The sequence below is a fragment of the Lytechinus variegatus genome, chromosome 1 (genome assembly GCF_018143015.1).
Source record: "Lytechinus variegatus isolate NC3 chromosome 1, Lvar_3.0, whole genome shotgun sequence".
NCBI lineage: Eukaryota > Metazoa > Echinodermata > Echinoidea > Temnopleuroida > Toxopneustidae > Lytechinus > Lytechinus variegatus.
This window is the reverse complement of record NC_054740.1, coordinates 24,182,742-24,195,448: the sequence shown is the minus strand read 5'-3', so window position 1 is coordinate 24,195,448 and position 12,707 is coordinate 24,182,742. Positions and strand designations below refer to the sequence as shown.

The 12,707-nt window shown below is 37.5% G+C and overlaps 1 protein-coding gene across 1 annotated transcript in view; it reads right to left on the bottom strand.

Annotated features, from left to right (window-relative positions):
- Positions 1 to 12,707, bottom strand: part of LOC121409677 (cholecystokinin receptor type A-like) — a 66,418-nt gene that overhangs the window by 53,384 nt on the left and 327 nt on the right. The window lies entirely within an intron of this gene.

Below are 12,707 nucleotides of genomic sequence, written 5' to 3'. Positions count from 1 at the left end.
CATAATTAAGGCAGTTATTGCTCTTGTGGTCAGCAGCAATCGCGGTGACTTTCAAAACAATATTGTTCACCATCAATATTAAAAGGATGCTATAGATTTATGATAAGGAAGGAAAAAGAACGAAAAAATACTTTATATGCACAGCTTTATAGTGTAAATATGTAGGCGAGGCACCTTTTCCAAGAAATAAATCAATTATGATTGCAATCAAACTGATCAAACTGAAGCACCCTTCATGCCCTCGTGGAAGACAACATTCCATTTTGGTAAGCTGCCTGCGTGACTGGAGAGGAGAGTGGGTGTAGGTATCGAGAAAGATGGTAAGAGAGAGTGAGGGGAGGGGGGGATGAAGACATGCAGAGAGAGAGAGGGAGAGGGAGGAAGGGGTGGGGAAAGAGAGAGAGAGAGGAGAGGGGAGCTATACACAGTAAAAAAAATAGCACGTTGTTTAAGCGTGTCACTCTAACAACAAGTTGTTTAAACTTGTTTGTAATTGTTTAAACTTTTTAAATAACTTGTATAAAAAGTTTAAGCAGTTGTTTAAAAAGTTTTAAAAGTTTAAACAGTAGTTGTTAGAGTGACGGGCTTGAACAACGTGCTCAAAATTTTAAACATCGTGTTTACAGTGTAGGGAGAATAGAGCATAACGAATTGGATTTAAAAAGAGAAAAGGATTGGGGATGTTGGAGGAGAGGAAAGGAGGTGTTATGATAAAACTATGAAGAATAAAGGAAGAGAGAGAGAGAGTGAGAGACTGACAAAAGGGAGAGGCACATACATAGGGTGATCGGTAAATGATAATATAAATGCAAAAAACCTAACAGATCATACCTCCACCCCTTCTCACACCTTTTTTCCCCAATACTGTAACTGCGCATCGAATATTTTCTCAAGGAAATAAGCAAATAAAGCAGAAATGAAGACATGAAATTAGATTGTAATCCGATAGAAATCATGAGAAAGATCAATCGATCAATGGCATTACCTACAAAGCTTGGAAATATTCATTATAGAAAACACTAAGCCAGGTAAATTGATGACGAAATATCAAACTTCAAATTGCACGCATATAAATATCTGATTATCCCTCCATAATCATGTCCATAGCAATATCGAATCGAGATTTACCAAGTCATGATGAATGTCAAGTGTATTTGAAAAGAAATTGCATCTCATAAGATTCTGTGAGCTACGATGCACGACAAAATTTTGCTTGTATGAAATAATTTTAGAACTTGAATCACATGGGATGTTGACGAATTCATAAAACAACTTCAAGCATGTTGAGTTAATACGAGCACTGGCATGGGAAAATCATGGTGTGCGCTTTTAAACCAAATGCAGATCTACACTGCCCGTCGTAGAGTTTTACGCAAGACTTCCAGACCAACTGGAACCAGATTTTCTTGTGCTATTAGGGAAATACTTCGAATTTTCTCATTTTCGTTGATTGTTTAACTCGAAGGAATTAAATCTGTTATAATCCTACACTGTAAAAACTGTGGTGTTAAAACACAAATTGGTGTTAATAGAGGACCACACCCTGAGGTGTTAAAATTACACCCTAGAGATCGGACATAACACCAAAGAGTGTAAATATAACAACCAAAGGTGTTGTAATAACACCTATAGTTGTAAAACTAACACCACCAATTTAACACCGGTGTAAAATAACTGATGTGGTCCTCTATGTACACCGGTTAACACCACAGTCTTTGCTGTGTAACAAGGTTTTAACATGTCAAACTTTACGTGGAATCCCTTGCTAACAACATGTAATTTAATCTATGAAAAAAATCATGATCCAACTGTATAAACAGATGGGAAAATTAAATCTCTGAGGTCGTATGGTCTGGTGGCTAGAGCATTGGACTCATAATTGTGAAGTGGTAAGTTCGCATCTTCGATCGGTCATTATCTCCATGGTTTTAACTGAATAGACTCGAAAGTAGTTCCTTTCGTCTAAAATGTCATCCACGATGACTGATTAACCTAAACATGAAACGTTTCCTTTTTCAATTGCTTATATAAAAATGCTTGGCGTTGATGCGGTGAAAAGCTTCTTTGCCGAGGTCCAACGGGAATTTCTTCAAGAAAAACAGAATCTAATTGACCCCCTAAAAATTTGATAGATGTAGTTGTTAGTCAATTTTGTGTTACATGAGGAACAGCTCTGGAAAACTGTCTTCTTGTTTTGAATATCGCTTCGAACACGTTCAACGTTTTGTGTCTTAATTTAAATCAATCGATTTTTAAGAGAATTTACGACGCTTGTCTTGCTGCATTTGAGACAAAAAAGACCTTGTTAAAATCTTATGATTGCCCTCGCTGATGACCGAAGGCTGGCAGTAGATCCTAATTTATTATATTTTCTTTTACCTTTAAAATACAGACAAGTAAAGAATTTAAATGAAATACAGTTGTTGATCGTCAACAGCCGACATAATAAAGAATCATTCTCATTCTCTTATTAAGGATTAACAAAAGGGGACTTGGATGATTGTTGGGCAAATAAATGTCAATGTAAATCTTACACAAATATTTTCCCAAGAAACCTAATTTTGATTACTATTTTAGGCAAAAAAAAATGCATGTTAATTTTTTTTACACAGTATTCGGTAATCATCATTCGAACATCATATATTTTATTCATCTTTCGTTTTCCAACCGACCCCCCCCCCCCCTCCGGTCCATTCCCATAACTTACTATAAAGTGAAAGTTGGGATGCGAGATGAAAGATTCACTTATATTCACTTCGCGAACTTCACGCGCACAAAATAGAAATGAAACCCTTGGAGTAATACCCTAAGGATCTCGGGTTATTTCGAGTTTGCTGACAAATTTTCCTATCCATAACAGACTGTCTTACACTGTCTTAGGACTTGTTCTGCTAAATGAAAATTAGATTTGAACTGGCTCACATAAATTACCATGGCAACGGCAATCGACGTCACGTTATCTTGTTCCGGGGAAACAATCCCGCGTACAATCCCGCGTAAACAAAGAAAAATGACCATTTCCTTCTCAAGGTTTTCATGGCATCTTTATAAGTCTATTGATAGAAACCGATTCTCCAGTTTCATTCGATAAACAGTCAATTTCCATTTTTCTACCGCTGCTAAAAAAAAACATCATATCTGCTGAATCGGAGAAAGACTTCTTTGAATTGTCAGGTGCAATTAGGTAGAGATACACAACCAACCCGAGACCTTGGGCATGATGGGACACACTTGTGACCTATGGATGAAAATGAGCCCTCTGATGTAACCCTTTAAAGGGAAATTCCAGTAGTTGCAGTAAACACCGATTTCATGAGAAAGTCTGTAAACAAGGCTTAATTGTCACTATATCATAAATCTGGTACAGTTACATAAACTGAAGTTTGTGAAATCTTGAAATCTACGCTAAAAAATGTGTAGACTGAAGATCCCCAACACAGATAAGCGCACGTGGGACAGTGTATAATTATTACTTTGAATGTCGGGCCGACGTTCTACCCGAATCCTGTGCTTATTTGCTGATTTCTCAGCAATTACACAATTTCCTCCAGAATCCTTTGGCACATACATTTTATTTATACAAACAGACACTTTGGTGGTCATTTCATGTGATTCTGTACGAACTCATTTTGATATCGTTACCAAAACTAGCATTTACATTTAATGGTCATCACTACACTTTTTTGGCTTTAATCTTGAATTGCTAGACAGAGGTTTTCGCCTTTCTAAATAAATTAGAAAATTGCAAGCGTGCACTGCAAAAACTCTGGTGTTGATTTAACACCAACTCGGAATCTATGTCCACACCAGAGAAGTGTTAAACAACACCAATTTCGTTTTGGTCTAACACCGGATAGGTGTTTATGCAACGCCAATTAGTATTAAAACAGCATCGATTTGATTTTAAACTGGTGTGGTTTCAAAAGGGTGTGGACATATATATAGATTCCGGGCTGGTGTTAAATCAACACCGGAGTTTTTGCAGTGTTGTAAATCTGGTGAGCGTTTCATGAAATGATTTGTCAGGCATTTTATCTGACAAGTCTTGTTTTATTCGACAGCCACCATTCTCAGCCAATCAAAAACCAGGACAGTTTTCCAATTTAACAGTTTGTTAGATGAAAATGTTGATGATACATTCCCCTGAAGACACAAGCTCGAGAATGAAGAAGAGGGGTCTACATGTCAGGAATTAACGTATCCTTCCCCTTTTTTTCATAATTTACTTGCTTAAGAAAAATATAAATTTCTATTCAAAATCGACTATTTAAACATTAAATAAAAAATATCCATGTATTATTTGATAAATTATGCAAGATGATAATGATAACTTTATAACAATAATATCTACACTGTTAAAAAATCCCTGATTTTACAGAAAAATAAAAGATTTGCAGAAAGCAATAACAGAATCACACAACAGGATTTTTTTCTGCAATTTAACAGAACAGGTCTGTTTAAAAAGGGAAATTTTGTAAAGTTCCATACACCAAATACCAATTTCCCTGTAATTTTACATCATATAATGTAAGACTACAGGTGTTCTCGAGACTCTGCTGCAGGAACTTCTTTTGCTTTAAGGGTAAATTTTCCAACAGTGTAGGGAATGTCGCGGTCTAGCGGTTGTGACTCACACCTTGCGATCAGAGGGTCGTATGTTCGAAATTCCTGTCACGGCGTTAATTTTCGTATTAGCAAGAAATTCATCCACATCGTGCTGCACTCCACTCGGGTTAAGTAAATGCGCACGGACGGGAAACAACTCGGGTCGTAAATTGGTATTTCAAGTATCTGATCTGAATGCCAAGAGAGTTTCGTGAAATTATGCCAGTATTTAGTTTGTGTTTGAAAATGGGAGAGAGTCCCAGCGAGTAAGATCTCAAGTCAAATACTTGCCAGGGTGTATATATGATGCTACTAGACAACTTCTCTGGAGGCGTCAAGTGGCATACTCAGACATCATCGTCCGCTTCAACACCGAGATGTTAAAACCATCGCACTCGATAATCCTTCTATTTATATCATCAGAATCACAGGTTTTTAGGACCATTAGGCACGTCATGATGACGTGGTTACACTCTTCTGGACTCTAAGAATGGATACATTGGATAGCGATAAGAAAAAAAAAGGTGGTCGGTGTTTCGTTTCTTGAAGGTACTCCGTTTCGTTTGCTATTCCATCATTACCTTCAACCCATCATTATATATTAGTCCTGCATTCAATTCTTCAGCACAGTGCACACTACTATGCGATCCGGTGAGATGTGATGTTTAATAAATCGAATTTTGCATTAAATGAAAAAGCGCCAAGAAATAAAATTATTAGTTCAGCAGAATGTTGGGAATAATACAATTATAATTTTGCTTTGCTTGTAGTCGGAGTAAAGTCTAACTCGGCTTCAAGTCGTAGCCGATGATGACGAATCATTACGATTTGGATTTGAATTTGTTTTTGTTTTTATTCCTACAAGGAGATTCGAACTAGAATTTCGATTTCAGTAGTCCTACCACTATTCTGAACTCTGATCGCTAAGGGTTTTTTTTATTAGAAAAACCATATCATATGTTATTACATTTTTTCGAGATTCGGATCGCAACGAATCGCAAAGTGTGCGCCGGGGCTTAACAGGTTAGCTTGTTGTGTAAACGAAGCAATCAGAGTAACAAAAACCAACACAAAAATAATATAACACTGTTAGAGAATGTATCCTTAAAATGTAAGAAGTTCCTGCAACAGAGTCTCGAGAACAGCAGTAATCTTACCAGATTGCGTAATCTTACATTATATCATGTAAAATTACAGGAAATCGGTATTTGGTGTATGGAACCTTACAAATTTTCTTAAATAAAACACCATTTTCACCTTTTTAAACAGAACTGTTCTGTTAAATTGTAGTAAAATCCCTGTTTTATGAAATTACTGAATGATTCTGTTATTGCTTTCTGCAAAATCTTTTTTTCCCTGTAAAATCAAGGGTTTTTTTAACAGTGAACGTTATAAGCATTTAGAACGTGGACATCCTCCCATTGGCAGAGTTTTAAAACTCTTGATTTGCTTTTCTTTCCAAAAAAAAACACATTTTTACCATTTTATAAGGAGGAATGGCGATCGACATCCGATTGTTATTGTAAGCACAGTCGCATGGTCACAAACATATTCTTTTCTTCTACTCAGTAATGCTAATGCAATACTGTCAAATATGACGACTGACATATTTATTGCAAGATAACGCCTTGATATTGCATGTATAGTATACGTCCAGCCCTCCTGTCGGAAAATTATTGAAAATATCGTGCATAGACGGATTCATTATGACTTACGCCCATAAAGAAAAAGCTTCCTTCATTAAGTTGCGGTCATTTATATGCAATATGGGCCTATGCGAAGAGCTATCCAATATCTAGAAATGACTCTGCTGATGGTTGAATTTCCATTTATATTTCTCCCAAATTACAGCTGCTCCCCCCCCCCCCCATTGCCGGCAGAGGCCCAGAGATATTTTTGGGGGGTCCACCTGAAATTTTGGGATGGACACAGGTAAAAAAAATTGACGAGCAAAAAATAAAAAAAGGTTATCAACAAAAAATTTAGGGGGGACAGGACCCCCCCCCCCGACAGTGTGAATTGGAAGCGGAAAGAATAGAAATACACAATGTCAGACCAACGCGTTGGCTTGATGACCTCCCAAGTGAAAGGCTACTGGATAGATAAATGATTTTGAAAGATTACTTATTTTTTCTATGAGGATGCCCTTTTCTATAGCAGTAAAATCCGCTTTAGTCTTTGTGTACGGTTCCTTTACAAGCAAGAGTTATATCGTTCTTTCCATGGTTGTGGAATTACAAGATACCATGAAACTGACATAATATAGCTTCCTCTACTCTCAACAAAGTTTGAGACGCAGATATAGCAGTCTTACAAATTGACATAAAGACACCAATATATTTCTTACACCTTCTCGCATTGATTTTCGCGATAAGGAAATGACTACTTACTTGTATGTTGACATGTCTGTTAGATTATTGATTAATCAATTTTTTCCCACTTGGACGTGCCTACAGAAAACAATATCAACTTACACGATCGTGCACTGAAAAATTATTTCCATTTTAATGTCATTTTGTTTGTCTGAATTCATCTCTCCAACCCAACAAGGATTTCAGAGATTGATATGACATTATGCCGCGCTTGTTTCGGTGGATTTTTTTCTTCAATCAATTTTGCACGATTCTTATAACTTCAAATTTGAAATAGAGAAAAAAGCCTCCGACATAAATTTGCCTGAGGGAGGCAAAATCATAAGTAAAGACATCAAACCGACCAAAGGATAATGTAAAAAGTTAACGGTGATGCCTTTGAAATGTTAAGAGTGAAAGGGGAGGAATGACATCAAAAACAAAAACGTCATCATGAAGGTAATGGTGGATGATATTTCGACCTGACATATGATTTTTTTTTTTAAAATACAATAATTAGAATCAGTATTCTTGGTTATATTATGAAGTTCATACACGGGGGCATTGGGGAGATAATAATAGTGGCTTGTGTAATTCTTAGTACCCAATACAAAAGTAAAAAAAAAATGAGGACCACATAATGGGGAAGAATGATCCAAGCCGACAACACTCATTCTGTTCATGCCCAAACGCTATCACTCTCTCTTCCTTGTTTCACAGGCCCTTATTTTGAACTCTGGTTTAATGTGAACCCTGGTGTGGTTAAACTATGGATAGCCAATCGCGATACAAATCTCTAACAATATAAATTACATTCTACAGAACAATTTGTGTTCAGCTTTATTGATAACTGTCTGGGAATAATAGCTAAAATACATGTTTCCTCCATTAAAACATGTGTAAAGAACACAATAAAGAAAGGAAACATACAATGCAAACAAACTTTTTGACTATTTCTGTATTCCATAATTGGGGCTTCGGACCTGTAATCCCTGTGCTTGGCCTCGTCTCGACGAATGTCTCTTTCTGAAATAGTAGATATTTCAGAAAGAGAGTACGTCATTGCTGAAATAACTTCTATTAAATCTGGTATAAATTTGGCGCAAAAAAATATTCCATGTTGATGATTTTTAAGAACAACTTTGAGAGTAGACCGCTGAATTTCATCGAGCACGGCGTTTATATCTGACTTCAACTTCCTGTGATCAAAGTAGGCCAACTAAGAAAAAAAAAACGCTCGTTTCTTGGAAAAAAAAACACGGTCATCAACACCCCATCCTCAGTCGAGAATATAGTCGTACCATAGAATATAAATTTCCTTGCACGCTTCGGAAGAGGAACTCCTGATTAGGTGTATAAGGTTCCCTTCTTTCTAGATACCATTTCACTTCCAGTGAAAGTCACGCATTTATTTTGTCTGTCTATTTTCCGTCTGAATTATCACAGCCGGAAGGGCTTTTTTGCACTGTCTGAAACTGCTTCCGGGTTAAACAAATTTTCATGGATTCACTGAAATTGAAACTCAATTAACGTGCTGTATTGAATTAATTTGACAAGACTATCCTTCCGGTCTATAATGAATCGATTAAATGTATAAAGGTAAGTCAAACTGCTGCTGATTATTTAGCACCGATCTGAGATTGCAATATCGAAACAAAGTTTTAGCTCTGTTGCTCTGTTTCTCTCTTCACAAATGTTAGCATTAGGTTTAATCAACTTAGACATTAGTCTAGTTGAGAATGTTTTCAGTGTATTATAGGCACAACGAGTAAATTGCGGGTATCACTGTAATTTGATAAACTTATGTACACCGTTATTACTTGGTAAACAAATTAATTCAAGCAATCCGATATAAGAAATATTTTCTTTTATCCCTTTGGTATTTTATTTGTCGCTTCTCTTGAACTGTAACTGGTTTTTGAAGTATTTTTGTTATTGTTAATTTCTGCCGTAATCAATGAACTTTATTCTCCGAAAAGCCACTGGCTTATAATGTTATAACCCACGTTACATTTCATTTTTTGTGTGTACAAATCATGCTACTTCAACGTCCTCTTATTTTGTATTCAATTTCTTTTGAGATAATTCATTATGCTTTAACCATGACTTCGTTTCCTACAACTATCATTATTACCATCAACACAATGTTTCTTTAGAATCATTATCAAGCATACCGAGAACAATCCCAACCCAGATTACTATTTTATTTAGAAATCTTTTGTATAGAATACATGTTTTCCTCCTTCAATTTGACAATAATTAATAGCTTTCGTTTGTTTAAAAAAAAACAAGTGTTATTTTAAAAAATCCACTCCTTAATTTACTGTTATTCATTGGGTTGAATATATGTTTATGTTAAAATGATCATTATGTTAAAGATATATAACTTTAGTCTACTCCTAATCTATCCCCATTCCTTCTTTTGACATTACTTCTTCCTCTGAATTCATTTCTCTCTGAATCACCTTTCCTATAGCACACATTGGTATACGTTTTATTTTTTTGATACTCCTTGTTTGTTTACTGAAATTTTACTCCCTACAAGTTCATGTAATTCAGCCTTTGGCTGTTAATTGAATTTTTATCGCAATAAATATCATTTATCTATCTATTCATTCTTTTTTTCTAGAATCATATGGCTACACTGTCGTCATACTCTAGGGGTTAGGATGACAATTCTTCATTCGACGCTCACTGACAAAAATAAATAATCTTGAGAGCTCGAGATAAATTAACATAATACGGAATATAAACCAATAAAGCCAAACGTGCGAGTTCTTAAATGTAAAACCCCCGTGCACTTTTACAGAAAACATACCTGTCTCTCAGTACAAAGTGTCCTGCCCTGGTTTTAATATTTTGTTAGTTATTAATGAGATCGTGGGTTATTTACATTGGATCCCTCGTTCCGATTGCTTTCCGTTGCTATGGTAATTTGAAATTATGTGTCTTTTCTCGATTCAATTTTTTTTATTATGTCGTTACAGTGACCTTACATAGTTGACAATTCCTGATTTATTGGTTAAACAATGATATAGGATTTGTATAGCGCACGTATGCATCTTGGTACTCCAGGCACTCCTATATTACCCCGGCCAACCGCGTCTACCAATTCTGGTGCTCACAGCTTTTTGAGGAATTATTTTCTGCCGCTTCCCATTTTATCTCACCTGATGAGTGCGCACGATCAGTGGCGTACCTAGGTTTTTTCACTGGGGGGAGGGCAAATTCGTCCGCCCAAAAATTGAACAAGCAAAAAAGAAAGAAAAAAGGTCTTCAAGCTCGTCAGGGGGTAGGGATAGGTCCCTTGCATGGTTTGTGACTCGTCAGAGGGGGCAGACTGCCCCCTGCCCCCCCCCCCCCCCGTAGTGAGCACGATGTGGGTAATATCTTGAAGAAGGAAAACACGCAATGGTTTGAAATCGAACCCGCGTCTCTCAAATTAAAAGACAAGATTTTTTTCATTAAACTTCTTGATCTAAAGCTCTTTCAGAAGTATGATTGTTCAGATTTCCGAAATCTCTTCGTTTGCCTTTTCATTATTGCTTTTCATAGTGTGGTAGCAGCGTCTTTCCTTGTGGTAACAAAAGGCGCTTCACGATCTGCTCCACATGATATGCTGGCCACTCAACAGTAATAGCATTTCAAAAGAGACATGAGCGATAAGCATTCGAGGTTCATGAACAAAACAAATTGGCCTTCTAGAATTTCTTGAAGTACGGATGTCGCCGTCTTCAGGAAAGCTGTGCATGCCATTATGTTTATATGTTGGGAAAATCACACAAACACCTACACTTTCTCCTATCTCGAATATTTGGATTGTTTTGTCTCGTCGCGTCAATCGTTATCTTCTGACCTGGAAGACTGCGTGTACAAAAACACCACTTGACAACAAAATGGAGCCCCTCAGAAAGTGTCTCAATCCAAATGAACACCGTCGAGCAGGGGCTCTCGATACACTTATGCATTCTAGTTTACTATCGACTACTCTAATTGGTATCGATCTTTGCGTACACTGATACGAACCATGGACCGTTACGAAGCCAAGGCTTGGATCGAGTTTCTCTTGCGATCTTCAGGCGAGGTAAAGGTTTCAAGGTTTCAAGCTATATACACTGACTGCCTCCTTCAATCCTGAAAATTCTTGCAGTATTGTACTACCGGGGACTGGTAGGTGCAATACACCGGGTGAACACCCTACTCTTTGACGAATAGTGTATTGGTTATAACGTGCATCTGACTCTCCTTTACACGGGACCAACATTTGCTTCCTTTCCGATGGACGGAGTGTTTTCCAACTGCATTCGCACCTGCACTGAATACAGTGGTGAGGCACGCTTACACACAACGCTATAGCATCAGATTTTTTGTTAGACGCGTTTCGGCATGAGCGGGACTCGAACCCCTCACGTTGAGATCTACGTTCTTATCCGAAACATGCGCACTAACCGACTGAGCTACGCTGCCTCCAGGGGCAAGCAGGGTCGCTAGCCCCCGGCCTCCCCACTTGCGTCCCCGTGATACAAAATAATGCAACTTTAATCACGTGGTTGCATTCACGTCAAATGAAAAAAAAAATGCGAGAAATAAGGCTTAAAACTACGAAACCCCCCAAAATGATAAACGTTTGAAGGTCGGCCTACGAGTATTTCACTAGTACTGCAATAAAAAAAACTGTGACGGCGATTTGTAATGTCGTTTATTCGAACGGCGAGGGGGGGGGGGGGGTTGTAGATATACTTCATATCACCCCCCCCCTCGCCACTCGATTTATTGAAGTGATAAAATTGAGTATTGTGATTTTCAACATTTTTTGTCTAGTTTCTTTTTGACTACTGAGAATTTCCACAGATCCTGCTGCACGTCATCTTGACTTCAAATGTCTGAACAGCATTTCAATATTATTTCTTGTCTCAAATTTGACAACTTTTCTTGACTTTGATTTGCAAAATGAATCCTCTCAAATAATTTTGAACGGGCTTTAGAACTTTGTTAACGAAATTATAGAAATAGTTATGTTATAAAAATGTCCCCCCCCCCGCCCCCCGATAGGTCTACGTCAGGAAGATGGAACGACACAAATTGTCCACTTTTGGGTAGATGTTTAGTCGGCAAATTTTAATTATTTTACATTCATTCTAGCTGTGCTTTCGTCTGCAAAGCTGAATACTAGTACGTGATCACGTGGCAAAATGCATACAGGATGCACAAGGTGAGGTCACGTGACGCTACCGGCGCCAGCTGCGGTTTCACATGGGCAGGCAGCGCCAAGTCTTAATCAATTGCGACAACGGTATGATAGGAAGTTAAGTGTACTTTGATATCGTGATTATCATCGGCATAGTAGCAGAAAGTCACGCGGCTTCCTCCCTAATATCGCGGTAATGACAAGGGACGAACAGCCGACGGCGGCTAGCGGGACCTCGCGGCTAATGACACGTAAAATTAAGATGTAGTATGACATGCTCTTTTGCACGCATAACGGTGAGTTTCCCCAGGAATTTGTTAGCACACCATTCCAATTAACTGTTTGCGATGAAAAGCCGTTGTTGAGTTTCATGTCACACACAAACAAGAGCAAATTTTGTGTTTCTGTTTGCTATCAATAAAGCGGGTTTTTTAGGATTACATGTTGATGCATAGACAGAACCAAATGTAATTATTCCCAATCAATCAATGGTTTCCTACATAAGCGAAGATCATCGTTTATAGGAAAATAATAGAATAGAAATAGGGGATCACTCTTTATAT